We start from the raw sequence: 15,160 nt of genomic DNA on the forward strand, positions 1-15,160 counted from the left end.
ACCAACTCTCATAATTATCACGGTCTCCTTCAGTTCTCCTGTTAACACCCACAACTGATGCATCAAAGAATGAACAGATTACGATTTTACAGGAATTATGAAAAAAAGTGACAAAAGTGTGTAACTTCTCTTCTGCCACGTCAAAATGAGTAATAAAATGTGCGTTACTTCATATGCTTCACAGTTACTTTCACAACATCCCCCCGTGACCCCCTAAATTAAAATCCTGAGCTAAGCCCCTCTCGAGCCACAAAACCCAGTTTGATTCGGCATATTGTAAGAAGAGCCATGTATTTTCATAGAATATAGGACTTATCATCTATATTCTTATCCTTCATCCGATCCAACCCCATATACCCCGTCAAGTCCAATCAACCGTTCCTAATCCAAACTAGTCCTTTCCGAGCCCTAACACCCTCTGAAGTAATCCAACAAAAGCCTATGCCCTTCGACAGCCCGTCCTTACTAACCCCATCAGCCCTTCTTACTTTTAACCACTCCTTGTCATATCCTAACAACTTCCAAACAACCCTAACTAACTCTTCCTAACTTCGATACCCACTCCTTAAACCCACCTAACTCCATCTATCAAACCAACAAACCCTATTCTCCCTTGTTAACTGAACCAACTAACAGAATCATCTTGTACAACTGCCCCCAGAATTACCCAACTACCCCCGCCGCTTCTGAACCTCTCTTTTACCCCACCAATCAACACCGACTAACCCTAGAATTCTTTCCAAACCCCAACCAATCCATTCTACTCTCTAACCTTCCAACAACTATCCCTTCCTAACTTTGACAGCCTCTCTTTAACCTCAACAATGAACCCCAACTAACCCATTTCCTAAACCTAACAAGCCCCTTCATACTACCCCAATAAATTACCTTTCCAAACTTCATAACCTCTCCTTAACCTCAACAATCCACCTCAACGAATTCTGTCAACCGTACCCCAACCCAGCCAGCTCCTAGCCTAGCCCCCCCCCTCCCTCTCTCTCTCTCTCTCTCTCTCTCTCTCTCTCTCTCTCACCCTGCCTCCTTCCACATACTTCCAGGCCAACTGTTTCCACTTTGATGATGGGCCTGGCAAGGAGTTTCAGCTGTGTTTCCTGTGAGCTGCCTTGTGCCTCTGCCGGAGAGTGTGTGGCCTGAGTGCAGTTGTTACCACGAGGGAGGAGGAGGAGGAGGAATAAACAGGTTCAGAAGTAAGGCGGCGAACAAAAAGGAAGAGGAAGTGGCAGCAAGAACACAAGAAGGAGAAGGAGAAGCTCTAACAGGAGAAGGAGAGCTTAATTAGAGACTTATTATACGTCCTGGCCTGGCCCTGCTTCCCGAGCTACTTACAGCGGCAGAAAATTATAAGACTGGCAAGTTTAGGGGGACTGGCGCAGGCTTAGGGAAAGGGGTTAACTTGCGTACCGCGTGGCATAAACACACACACACACACACACACACACACACACACACACACACACACACACACACACACACACACAGTCTAACATACGGTATTCTGTAGGTGATGAGGGTACATGGACCGAAAATGCTGTATTCTAACAATAAATACATTTGCACTCACTGAGTGTAATTGTTGAATCATGGTATTTTATTTAGGAAAGGGTACTCGCAGTTCAATCGAAATATCTTTCCAGAGCTCTGCGTCAACACCAATGACAGATGACAAAAACGGTAAACATTTATTACAAGTAAACAGCGAACACCACAGGCGCTCACTAATTATAATAGTTCTGTGGTACCGGTGGTACAAAGGAGTGCAAAGGAGAGCAAACACCAACATACCTGTTTGTCCTTTCGTGGCTGTTTGGTATAGAGAAGTTTATAACTAAGGAAACTACCCAGTGAGTTAAAGACAGGGACAAAGCAGGGGCGCTCATAAGACCTCCAAACCCTTCAAAGTGACGACAGCGGTGGCAATAATTACCATTCTGCCATGCTTTTGTAATGACTATAGACGTGACGGTGCAAAGAGTGACTTCTGTCTGTATTACTAACTGGTAATCATGGTGATGACAGTGGTGGTAAGGAGTAGTGTGTGTGGTGACGATAGTGATAAGGCTGACTGCGTGGTCATGACTGTGATGACGGAATTATGTGATGTTTTGAGATTTTGATGACTACTTTAATTATCAAAGTCTGGTACTGTGATCATGGTGATCTGTGATGAAACTGTTAGTAGCAACAGTAGTATTTTGGGGGTTTGCGGTAGACTACTGATGATCATGTATCGATATATCTATATCAATATCTATATCTATCTAACTATACATTTTTTTGCTAGACACCTATTCCTAGAATTAACTAGATTTACCGCGACAAGAAGGTTTCAAGCACTTGTTTCGCCGTCCATCTCCATCTCTTCCTACCAAACCAAGACGCCTACCCTCATGTAATCTACTTCATCTGTCCACCTCTTTCTAGAGATTCCTCTTCTCATTCTCCTCTTAAGCCTACTCCCTTTTCTCCGCTTATCCTTCTCTCTTATTCTCGTTATTCCGCTTCCCAGTCTCCCGCCAAACTTTCTTCCGCATGTACTCCTCCACTTTTCATTGTCTCTCGTTCCTTGTTTTCCTCATTCTCATTCTCCCTTAAACTTCGCTTCATCTTCAGCTTCACTGATCAAACACCATGTTAATTATTGCTGGGCGAGAATGTACACGTACATTGGGTATGTATGTATGTAGGTAGGTAGGTATGTACCAGGTATGTATGTGTGCAACTCTGAACCAAGTACAGTACATATGTATGTGTGCAACGCTGAACCAAGTACAGTACATATGTATGTGTGCCCGAAGCGACCTGAACTTGCGCTCCTCCCTGCAACGCACACACCATAATATCCGACGAACCAACCTGGACCTTTGTTGGTTGAGCGAATACACTTTTTCCCCTTGCGGTCATCGCTGGCGGACTGGCAAAATAGAGCGAATGGAGAGTTAGCATAAGGACGTATTAAAGTGAGGTAGCGAGAAGAGGAGGTAGACGACAAAGAACAGTGTGTAAGGACGGGGTGGGTGAGGTATGTAGAGGGAGAAGGTGAAAGAGAATAAACAAGAGGAAAAGGTGAAAGAGGTGACCAAGAAAATGGAAGAAGAGTATGTAAATAAGGTTGATGTTTCGTGGGAGGAGGAAGGGTCGTTAATGAGTACAGACAGAAATGCCTGCAGGTCCTTCTGTCAAAGTTCTCCCCCTCACAAAATGCGGTGTTTGACGAGAGAGAGAGAGAGAGAGAGAGAGAGAGAGAGAGAGAGAGAGAGAGAGAGAGAGATGCAGCAGCAGCCATGTAAACTGATACGACATAAAGAGATGCGATCACCGGTATAGAATCCACAACACACCACATCTCATCTTCAAACCCGTTCGCGTTCCGTTCGGAGAGAGAGGGAGTGAGGGAGCGAGATTTTGTATTCCCGGTTACAAAAGTGCCCTAAACCTGCCATAAGCGGCGTGATAAAGTGCTCTAAGTGCGGTAATAAATTGGTGTGATTGTCCGGATGGGGCACTTGGGTCTTTGAGGAAACGCCAGGCCCTTAAGACGCGGCTGTAAAAGATGATGTATATATGCAGAGGCGGTATCGGTGTGGTGGTGGGGCGGGACGGATTTACGAGCACATCGGTTACGTAACAAAAATGTGAGCTGGGGCTTTTGGAGGTGGAGTCCCTGGGGTGTGGTTGGGGAGGGAGGGAGGGAGAGAGGGAGGGAGGGGAAAGGGATTCTGGAGTGTTTTTGTGGTTAGGGGAGGAAGGAAAATGTGCCTAAAGAAGGAACGGGAAGGTGGTTTAAGGGTACTGATCTGTGTTTAGGTGTACGTCTGGGGTATCTTTAGGAAGAGAGGTGGAGGTGCTTCTGGGGTGGTTGTGGTTGGGAAAGCGATGGGATGGTAGTTAGGCGGTTGCTGAGATGTGTCGTATGGTATGGTGTTTGTTGTGCTGGGGAGGGATGGTACTGACGAACACATCGGTTAGGTGACAAAAATGGGTGTCGGGTCCTTACGGTATACTTGAGGAAGGATGGACAGAAATACTATTTTGGGGTGTGTTTGCATTTGAGAGAAAAAAGGGAAAATTATATTGACGGTTTTGTAAGGACAGCAAGGAGGAAAAGGTGATTTTTTTTTAGGGGGGAGGGTGGGGGGAAGAAGACAAAAGGAAATGGTTCTGTTTGTGTTTGTAGTTGAGGAAAGGATGGGCATGTGGAACTGGGGTGCGTCTATGGCTAAGGATGGAGTGGAAGGTAGTGCCAGGGAGGGAAGAAGAGGCAGTGCTGGATCTATGGTCGGGAAAGGAAGAGCAATGTGGTTAGAGAGTGTTGTGGTATGCCTCAGACTGTGGGATGTATTTGCAAAGCTGGGATGGGATGGATTTTGGAAAATATCGATTTGGTAACATATCTAAGTCTGGTCTTGTAGGGCCCTTGGGGTATGGTTGAGACGGAGGAAGAGAAATATAGTTTGGCGACGTGTCTGTGATTGTTGGAGGGACGGAGAGGTGGTTTTGGGACTGTTGAGGTGTTTAGGGATGTGTCGGTGATTGTTGGAGGGACGGAGAGGTGGTTTTGGGACTGTTGAGGTGTTTAGGGATGCGTCTGTGATTGTTGGAGGGACGGAGAGGTGGTTTTGGGACTGTTGAGGTGTTTAGGGATGCGTTTGTGATTGTTGGAGGGACGGAGAGGTGGTTTTGGGACTGTTGAGGTGTTTAGGGATGCGTTTGTGATTGTTGGAGGGACGGAGAGGTGGTTTTGAGACTGGTGAGGAGTTTAGGGATGTGTCTGTGATTGTTGGAGGGACGGAGAGGTGGTTTTGGGACTGGTGAGGAGTTTAGGGATGTGTCTGTGATTGTTGGAGGGACGGAGAGGTGGTTTTGGGACTGGTGAGGTGTTTAGGGATGTGTCGGAGTTGTTGAAGGGACGGAGAGGTGGTTTTGGGACTGGTGAGGTGTTTAGGGATGTGTCTGTGATTGTTGGAGGGACGGAGAGGTTATTTTGGGACTGGTAAGGTGTCTGTGGACGTGAGGTGTGAGTGGGAGACTGAGGAGCGTCTGTGGGTGGGGAGAGGGAGGGGAAGGATGTTGGGAGTTGTAGGGATGTATCAGTTACTAACGAATGGAAGGGGGAATATTTTTAGAGGTGTTGGGGTGTGTCTGTAGCAGTGAGATGAGTCTGCAGCTGGGGAAGGAAGAGGAGGTGATCTGGAGAAGGCGCATGGCTGGGGATGAAATCGAAAGGTGGTTTGGGATGAGTCTGTGGCTGGGTATGTTTGGGGCTGCTGAGATGTATCTGTAGATTTGGGATGCGTGCGTAGTGCTGGGGTGGGATGGATTTACGGGCTCATCGGCAACGCAAGGAAAATGTGTGCTGGATCTTGTGGGGAGATCCTTGTGGCACGGTTGGGAAGCAGCGAGAGATGATTTAGTAGTGTGTTTATGGAGGGAACAAAGAGGTGGTTTTAGGATGTATTTGGGGTTGTAAGAAGAAGGGACAGGTGGTTTGGGAGAATCTAGAATAAAAATATTTGCAGTAGTGAAAGGTCAATAGTGCTTCCATTTTAACCATTCCACCGCAATATCAACCTTTCATCCCAGCCAGACAGAACCCTTACATAAACAGTGCTCTTACTCTACCAAAACTACGGTACCACTGCAACCACGTACACCACACCCATCACCACAACCACAGCTATCAAAGCTATCACAGCAGCATTTCATATAAATCATTTTTACACTATTCTGAAGGAAAAAACATTATATACTACATCACCTTTTATATTATTCAGGTATCATTAAACAGTGAGTAATTTTTCCAAGACTCCTCAAAAACTTTTTTCGTAACTCCATATTTTATTTATTTTTTTATTTTCTTATTTTTTTGTAAGCAACCATAAAAATTTCTGCAATTTATGGCTTGTTTCATTTTTTAAGAATTCATCATAAACTTGTCCATAACTAAAGAATTATGGCTTTTCAAGGAACTTATCATTTGTTGCAGCATAACTCATCACGCCATCAATAATGCATCCTGTCTGAGAGTGAGGTGGTTGGAAGGAGGAGAGGAAGACCGAGAGCAAGATGGCAATGTGTGTTGAGGGCACGGGGGAAGGTGGCGTATTGTGGGAGGAGGGATCGTTATTGAACAGGGACAGAAATTATTGGTCTTTCTGTCGAGGCCACCTTTCACAGCAATGCACAGACAACTTTTTTTTTTTTTTTTTTTAAATCGAGTAAGAAGGAACCAAAGGCCGCACGCCCGTAATTATTGTTCCTTCCAAGAGAAAAACAAAATAAAAGAGAGCGCCAAATTCAAGATCCGATCATTTCGAGATGCCTGGACACACTGCGTTTGAAAGACTGGAGATCATAGGAAGCAGGAAATACAGACAGAGGGAGACAGTTCCAGAGTTGACCTGTTGCATAAATGAAGGACTGAGAGTAACGGTTAACTCTTGCATTAGAGAGTTGGACAGAAAAGGGATGAGAGTTTGCTGCTAGACGGGTGCTACGCGCCCGCCGTAGAGGTGGTAAAATGCATGCAGACAGTTCAGAGGAGCAGGCAGATACCCTTACAATAACTTTACCAAAATATCTATAGTATTCCAGAAATCTCTAACACTGTTAAATATTGAAAAGTGGAGTTCTCTAACCATCACAATGAGACGTCTCGTAGCACAACAAAATCGTCTGGTGGCAGGCTGACTAAACCTAAAATATAAATATATATATATATATATATATATATATATATATATATACACACACACACACACACACTGAAAAGGTTGTATATATATACTGAAAAGGTTGATTGTAATACGCTTACATTATAATCTGATATACACTAGTCACAAAAATATCAAAATTAACAACACTCAGTACTATATAGTTACATCACCGCTTTACACTACAACACTACTCAGCACTTCAAAACTCATCACACTTATACGCCACAACCGGAACTTCATCATATTGCATCACTAAATTAGCCACTATAATATGCTTCACAATTCTTGCAACACAGCATCATTACCATCATCATCATCACCACTGCGCCACTAATACAAGAGGTGGGAGGGATCCTTGAAATCCTTTATTCTTCAATGTTCCCCCCTGCCAATTACTCTGTTTATTTCTGTTCATATTTCTCCTATAATCTCTATTTTTGGGTTCTTTTGTCTATCAGTATTTTCTATCACCGGCCACTCATAATATTTCGTATCTTAATATTTCCTTTCCACAATTTCGTAACGCTCAAATTGTCTCCCTTCTTCCTATTCCGTTCCCTTGTATTCATTCACTTTCTTCTACTTTCTTCTTTACGGTTTGCTGAGCTTCTTTAATTATATTTTCCTTTCTCTTCCCTGCTTCCCTTCTCGGCCACCAGTTCCCTCACCACCTCCTCTTTTCATTATTCCAGTTCTCCTTTTCCTTTTCTCGTATCCCCTCTCCTTCATCTTTAAGTTTTCGCTTCCTTCTTGTCCTTGTTCTCAGTCAAGGTTGTTTTTTTTCACTTCCCTCGTTACACAGGAATTATCTATCGGGACTATATCTGTTATCTTCGTATCTGTCTACTCTTCTATTTCTGTGTTTGGCTAAGTACCTACCTATCAGCCTTTCTACCTATTTACCAAACAGCCATTATAGCCAATCAATCAATCTATGTATCTACCCATCTATCTGTCTGTCTATCTATCTATCTATCCGTCTGTCTGTCTATCAATTGTCCGACGCTGCATCCTGTAAGCTATCGATCTATCAATTACTTCGCTGACACTGCATGCTGTTGGGAGAAGACCCGACAAAAAGACCAATTATTTCTGTACCATTCCATTCAAGGCCCCACCGGTCTTCCTCATAAACCACCCTCTCTCATACACTCTCATGCCTTGTTCTTCAGTATTAAGTCCATCGCTTCCATACATACTTCTCCCTCATTATACTCCATTACCGTGTCCATTCTCATATACTTCTCCATCAGTATACTCCACCACCTTGTCTCTCCTTTCTGGTCTCGTTCTGCCTCTCCTCCTTCCTCCACATACTCTCCACACTGTTCCCTGTTTCTTCCCTTTCTAACCACGCCACTCTCTCACTCGGCAAACAACACGTACACTTCCCTCATATCACCTTATCCTTTCATCTTTTTCTCGTTCAACCTCTCCTTCTTCCAGCCACACCACAAAGAAAATAAAACTAAAAGGCTGTCAATCTCTCACTAAGGAACAGGTGTGGGAATAATAAATGTCACAAAAGAATAAAAATAAAGTAATAAATAAAAGTAATAAAACTGGAAAGTGCCAGGGTAGCGGTTTCCAGTCACTCTTATGTAAGAATTATACGGCGGGAAAAAATTTATGGAAAGTTGTTATAGAAAAGGGGGGAAAACTCCTGAATCATTGAATATATCGATGGCGGGCAGCGATAAAGGAAGGAAATTAGGGAACATGGAGGCTGTTTATGAAGGAAGTCAAGGGATATATATCAACACTAATGAGGGCGATGGAGAACGTGAGATTAAGCCTTGCAGAGAAAAGTCTACCCCCTCGCTCTTTATTCCTTGTAATTATCCCACTTAATTATATCTCTCATCTTAATTACCGTGCCATCAGTAATTAATTTTACAAAGTACCCTCATTATCCTAAGTAATTACCGAACCATCATCATGCTACTTAACTCCTTTTATACGGTAGCGTCTTATTAATTTTTTATTGATACGGTTTATGCAGAAAAGAAAGAACCCAGGGCTTAGAATCAGCCAAACTTGTAATTCTGAACATTAAATAATGTTAAAGAATCGTTCACAGCATTCATTCATTCCTTTATAACTTCTTCTTGTTACCCCCAGGCGATCTCATTAGTTTACGAAGGACTTATTGACCCTATGGCGATTAAATGACCAACTAAACCTTTTTCCTCAAACTTGGCCTTAAATTACCATGCTTCCATCTTGAATGCTGAGATGTAACACTAGATTAACACTAGGAAATGATGCTAGTCATGAAGAAGTGCTGTGGAAAGGATATGGTGTCATAAGCGTTGTGTTAATGTGTCACTAAGTTACGTGAAGAAAGATGCGAATATGGTGTCATAAGCGTTGTGTTAATGTGTCACTAAGTTACGTGAAGAAAGGTGCGAATATGGTGTCATAAGCGTTGTGTTAATATGTCACTAAGTTACGTGAAGAAAGATGCGAATATGGTGTCATAAGCGTTGTGTTAATATGTCACTAAGTTACGTGAAGAAAGATGCGAATATGGTGTCATAAGCGTTGTGTTAATATGTCACTAAGTTACGTGAAGAAAGGTGCGAAAGGTGAAAAATTTGGGCCAAGTAAGAGTAAAAAGGGAATATCTTGGGTTACGATTTCACAATGCCCTGAACTGTTAAAATGGAAGACAGTTTTACCCAATTATCAGGCTACACTTGATTCCATTGACTATATCTCATTTTTCCTAACCCTAAAAAGATGCCTAACCACTTTGAGCTCGTTGAAGCCAAGTGTAGTGAGACTGGAGAATTGACTTGGCTGGTAAGCAAAGCGACTCATTCCCACCTCACAACTAAGAATCAGCAAATATCATACAATTCCGTACAGTTTCATGGGAGTGGCCTAGTTCTGTAAAAAAAAAAAAAAAAAAAAAAAAAAAAAAAAATACATCTACTAGGCTACTAGGATGCACTTCCTTAACCTCTTCAGTACAATGATGTATATTAAAATCCCCCCCCCTCCTCTTATTTTTTTTTTCCATCAAACGATATCATTTGGGGTAGTCAAAGGGTTAGAATCAATCCCCGTTAACCCCCTCAGTACAATGACACCCTCTATTTTATTCCTGCCACCACAAGGCGAATTTATTCATCCAACAAAGCACCTCTCTTAGTGAAGCAGAGGTATTGTGTGCCTCTGTAAGAACCCAGAGTGCAGTTTTAATCAGAGCATTCAACTTGCTGAAGAAAAGAGCGAATTAATGCAACTCTATAAGTGAAGTGTAAAAGTTAACCCCGGCACTCTTTATTCAACCATCACTGTCATATAAACCGCCTCCTAAACATTTCATATCATCTGTCAATCATCCTGCCGCTCCCTTCACTACCATCCCTGGTTCTTTAGATCGCCACTTTACAGCATGTATATTCAGCTATAACTCGCCTACTACGCTATATTATATCCTCACCACTACAGGATAACTTACGAGAGTATTTCTGAAATGAAGGGGTTAACTACAGCTTTTCGCAACCCCTTCAGTATGTGACATTTTCAATAACTGCCTGCTGGTTGTTATAATAAAATGTAAAGTACATCATTGCAGTGAAGGGGTTTTTATATTCTGAACGTTATCAAGAAGTTTTACCTAATTTAAAAGACACGTTTCGGAGTGCCGGGGATAAAAACAACATTACACTAATTAGTAAGACGAAGCAATTTATACTTTATTCTCTATTCCGAAAAACGATTATATTTAGTTTATCAGAGACTGGCAGTGACGTGGCTGACCCGTTCGTTGATAAGGATGAACTTTCGTATTTTACACGGCCTAGTTCACTACGAATTTATTTCCTGTTCCTCTTTCCCTTACTCAGTCATTATCAACATCATCACGACCCTCCACACCATCACTCTATCTAGAACTCATCCCTGGCATCATCACCATCATCATCACCTTCTCTACGACCGTCACTGTCACCACCCGATCTAGACTTCATTCCAGTCCTCCCATTTTCGCCCCCTAACTGCCCCAAATCCGTCCCTCTCTCAAAGACGCCTCACCACCCGGAAGGACTAGTAATGAAATCTGAACAAGCCCCCCTCAAAGTGGCGTCCGTCTGTGGTGGTGGTCTGGTAGGCTCATCACGTAGCCCAAGGTCTCTCCCCTCTCCCTTTTCTCCCTGAGGCCTAGGCTACCGGCGCGGAAAAGGTTAGGGTCGATGGAATTGGATATAGGTTAAAGGCTATACGTTAGGATTATTAGGTTAGGGTGGTAGGTGAAGTGAGGTCTGATTGTGTTAGAGTTGATTTATTTTGTTTGGTTGGGTTAGGCTTCGTTGTACTGGTATGTTGCATTAGGTAAGGGCTGCTTATGTCAGAGCAGATCACGTTAGGTATGGTTGGGTCAGCTGCGACTTGTTTGGGTAGCGACTGGTTAAGTAAGATTAGCATGTTTGGTTAAATTACACTGACGTTCGTTAGGGTAGGGTAAGTTACACTGGTACCCTTGAATTAAGTAGTCCGCTGTCAGCTCCAAGATGGTTGCAGACGACGATGCTTGTTGAGTAAGACTTTACTTGTTTAGGAGGGCTGATCACGTGAACCCGTAAGGACGTGTGATATTCTGGCACCAGACATTTTGAAAGTGCTGTGGCGAGATTTCCCGTCCTCTAATGGCTATATACAGTCCTCGGTAACACTTTCATGATGTCTGATATCTCTGGCAACGCTAGATGAATTCAGCTGAGCAGAGGCTTATCTTCTTAAATATGTGCAAATATGTGCACTGTATGAGGTCCTCAGCAAGACAAGATCTTCTCGGAGTGAGTGATACTCAACATTAACCCTTCACCATGACTTATAAATGACCAAACTGTTAATATCCACTTTCAAATGTCCAACACAGCTAAAGATTGATTCCTTAATTTGAACACACAGATTAGAAGGCAAAAAGGTAACCACTAAGCCACCCTGTCTCCTTCCCCTTGTATAAGGTATATGCATTAATTATGTTAGGAATGTTATTAGGTTCCGCTGGATCACTCAGGATTAGGCTGTATCATCGAGGAAGACAGATTAGGGTAGGCCTGGTCAGATGAGGAGGGTAGGTTGGATGATGAGGAAAATAGGCATTGTGGTAGTGTGGTGGTAGGACAATGGTAGTTTCATGTAGGTCTGTGTGATTATCTTTTATTGTGATGGTGTAGTAGTGTGGCATTTCAGCGGTGTGGTATTGTTGTGGTGCGGCATGTGGTGGTATGGTGATTTCCAGGTGTGATGTGGCTGTTTAGTAATGTGTTAATGTGGTAGAATAGTAGTGTGGTGGTATGGCATAGATGCGAAAACTGGGTGTAGGAATGTGATACCAAGACAGTACGGAAGTGTGATATGTGGTCGTGAGGTGTAGTAAACTGACAATATGGTAGTGTGGTGTGGTAGTACAATGGTGATGATGTGGTAGCTAGGTGTGGTAAAGTGACACTAAGCTTGTGTGGTGTGGTGTGACGTGAAGTGGTGGTATGGTAGTGTGATGACGTGGTAGTGAGGTGTGGTAGCGTGATGTAGGTAAGTAGCGATGCGGTGGTGCTGCAGTGTAACAGTATGGCAGAGTGGCTGGTAACGTTGTGGTGGTGTGGTTTGGGTATTTCGGTGTGGCAGTACGGCAGTGTGATGTGGGAGTGTAGTATGGTAGTACGATGCAGTAGTAAGGTGTGGTGTTGTGGCGTGTGGTAGGACAGCAGAACGGTAATGTGGCAGGGAGTAGTGCTGTATGATGGTGATGTGGTAGTAAGGTGGTGTGGTGTGGTGTGCTGTAGTAAGGTATGGAAGTATGGTAGTGTAGTGTGGTGTGGTAATGTGGTAGTAAAGCAGCATGGTTGTGGGGCTACTGGCAGTCTGGTCGTGTGGTGTGGCAGCGAGTAGTATGGTAGTGTGAGGTGGTACTGCGATGTGGTGGTGTAGAAAGGCACTGTGGTATGATAGTATGATAATGATGCGCTTAGTGTGGTCAAGTGATGTGACTGTGAACAGCGTGGTAGTGTGGTACGGTAGTGTAGTAAGGTAGTGTGGTAGTAGGGCAGTATGGTAGTGTCAGTGTGGAGACCAGGGTGACAATAGTGTATAATACTAATGTGCCAATTAAATTCACACGCACCGTCGCTCTCTCTCTCTCTCTCTCTCTCTCTCTCTCTCTCTGTTGTGTTGAAGTGAAGTAGATAGTGTGGTGTACGATATGTGGTACTGGTAGGCAATGATGATGATGATGGTGAAGATGATTTAGTGAAGATGTTAGCAGTGTTGGTGGAAAGAGTACTGTAGACGATGCAATGAGGAGGGGGTGTATACCAGTGAAATGTTGAAGATTTATTAAATGGGGTACTGATGGAGACAATGATGGAAAAGTGAGGTGGTGGTGGTGGTGATGATAGCGCGTGCTGAATGTGCTGGTGGTGGAGACGGTGTAATGATTGAGATGATGTACTGTTGAAGTGATGGAGAAGGCGTACAGGGGTGGGTAGTGGTGATGAGGAGTGTAATGCTAGAGATATTGTAGTGATGGAGTAATGAAGTGATGGAGAAGTGTGTGGGACTGAAGTAGTGACGATGGAAGGAGTATGAGGACGATGGTGATGTTGGTGAGGGTATACTGCTGAAAAACTGACATACCCGGTAAGTGATGGATAAGACTGCAGTATTAGAGAAACAGTGGAGGAATGGGTTGGTGGTGGTGGAGGTGGTGGTGGTGATGGAGAGTGGTGGTGGTGGTGGTGGTGGAGAGTGGTGGTGGTGGAAAGTGGTGGTGGAGAGTGGTGGTGGTGGAAAGTGGTGGTGGAGAGTGGTGGTGGTGGAAAGTGGTGGTGGAGAGTGGTGGTGGTGGATGTGAATATAATGGTGGAGTGTTGTCGATCAGTTGGACCAAACACGAACTATACAACTAAATAGAAAATGTCACAACTGTTTGAAACTGTCACCGTGTGTGTGTGTGTGTGTGTGTGTGTGTGTGTGTGTGTGTGTGTGTGTGTGTGTGTGTGTGTGTGTGTGTGTGTGTGTGTGTGTGTGTGTGATTTAGTTTGTGCGCATATATCTGTGTGTTTGTGTGTGAGTGATCTGGGATGTGTGCATATGTCTGTGTGCTTGCGTGTGTGCGTGTGAGTGAAAGATGCAAATTCTCCCACCTCGCTTCTATTTACCACCTCAAAATTTCATCCAAGCTAATTATCTCTCTCTCTCTCTCTTACAATTCACACTCCCTCTCCATCCTCCCTCACAATCTGCCTCTTTGCCTCCAACCTTTCACACCACCGCCTCCCTCTCTCATTCTCTCACTTTATCTCCAACATTTCCCTCCTTTCTCTCTCTCACCTCCCTCCAGGTTATGCCATTCCCTCCCTTAGCTCATCTCCGTTTATGCCTCTTTCTCTCACTTGCTCGTATCTTTCTTTTTCTTTCTTTCTCATTCACATGTATGCCCCTCCTGCCATCGCATCTCTCTCTCTCTCTCTCTCTCTCTCTCTCTCTCTCTCTCTCCTACTATTACCACGACTACTACAACTACTACTACTACTACTAATAATAATAATAATAATAATAATACTACCCATGTCCATTACATACACCTGAATGTCTGTCACTCAAGCAAGCGAGCAAGTTATCTACCAGTCAGTCTATTTATCCATTAATCTATTAGTATCTACCTACATCCCACTACTTATCTTACTGCTTATGCACTTACAAGATGATGAAGCCATCTTTATACATGACATTCCCTCTCTGATCAAAAACTAGTTCTCTTCATTTCCATCCCTCCTGTTTTCCCAATTTCTTCCTCTCATCACACTCTCCCTCCCACTCATTTCCTCTTTCACAGGTCAAGTCACGGGGGAGGAGGGGGTAGGAGGACGGTAAGGAAGACACAAGGCAAAGACGGTGCAACAGAACATATTACGAGTAGAAATTGTTATGGTGTAAGCTTGGTTGTGTGGTTGTTGCGAAGAGACATTAACTTGTAAGGGTCCAACCAACATAATCAATGGCAGTCAGTGGGGCTCGATGCCATGTCAGATTGTCTCCCGAACGTCATGCTAAAGGGAGATGGTGGTCGGACGACTGAGTTGGACGACAGATCGATCCTAGGATGTGAATAGTTTGTGGATTTAAATTTCGTAAACACAACCTGTATTCATCACTCACACGACCCACCCACTTGTCAAAAACACCCTTGCTAATATCATCACTATAATCACTAAGGAAACAGCTCTAGTACGTAGTCAGTTTGGATGGTGGGTATTAGTGCAGAAGTGATGACATGTAAAGGCGTGAGACATGTAGGAAAACTGCTGGGCATCAGAGAACGCAGATTACTATTCCCAAAGTACGAAAATGAAAAAGATGATGGAGAAGAATATAACAACCGAGCTACCCATTCTCTTTCCCACTCCTTCCCT

Source organism: Coenobita brevimanus, chromosome 89 (genome assembly GCF_032717465.1).
Source record: "Coenobita brevimanus isolate Jiangsu-jjx chromosome 89, ASM3271746v2, whole genome shotgun sequence".
NCBI classification, from domain to species: Eukaryota; Metazoa; Arthropoda; class Malacostraca; order Decapoda; family Coenobitidae; genus Coenobita; species Coenobita brevimanus.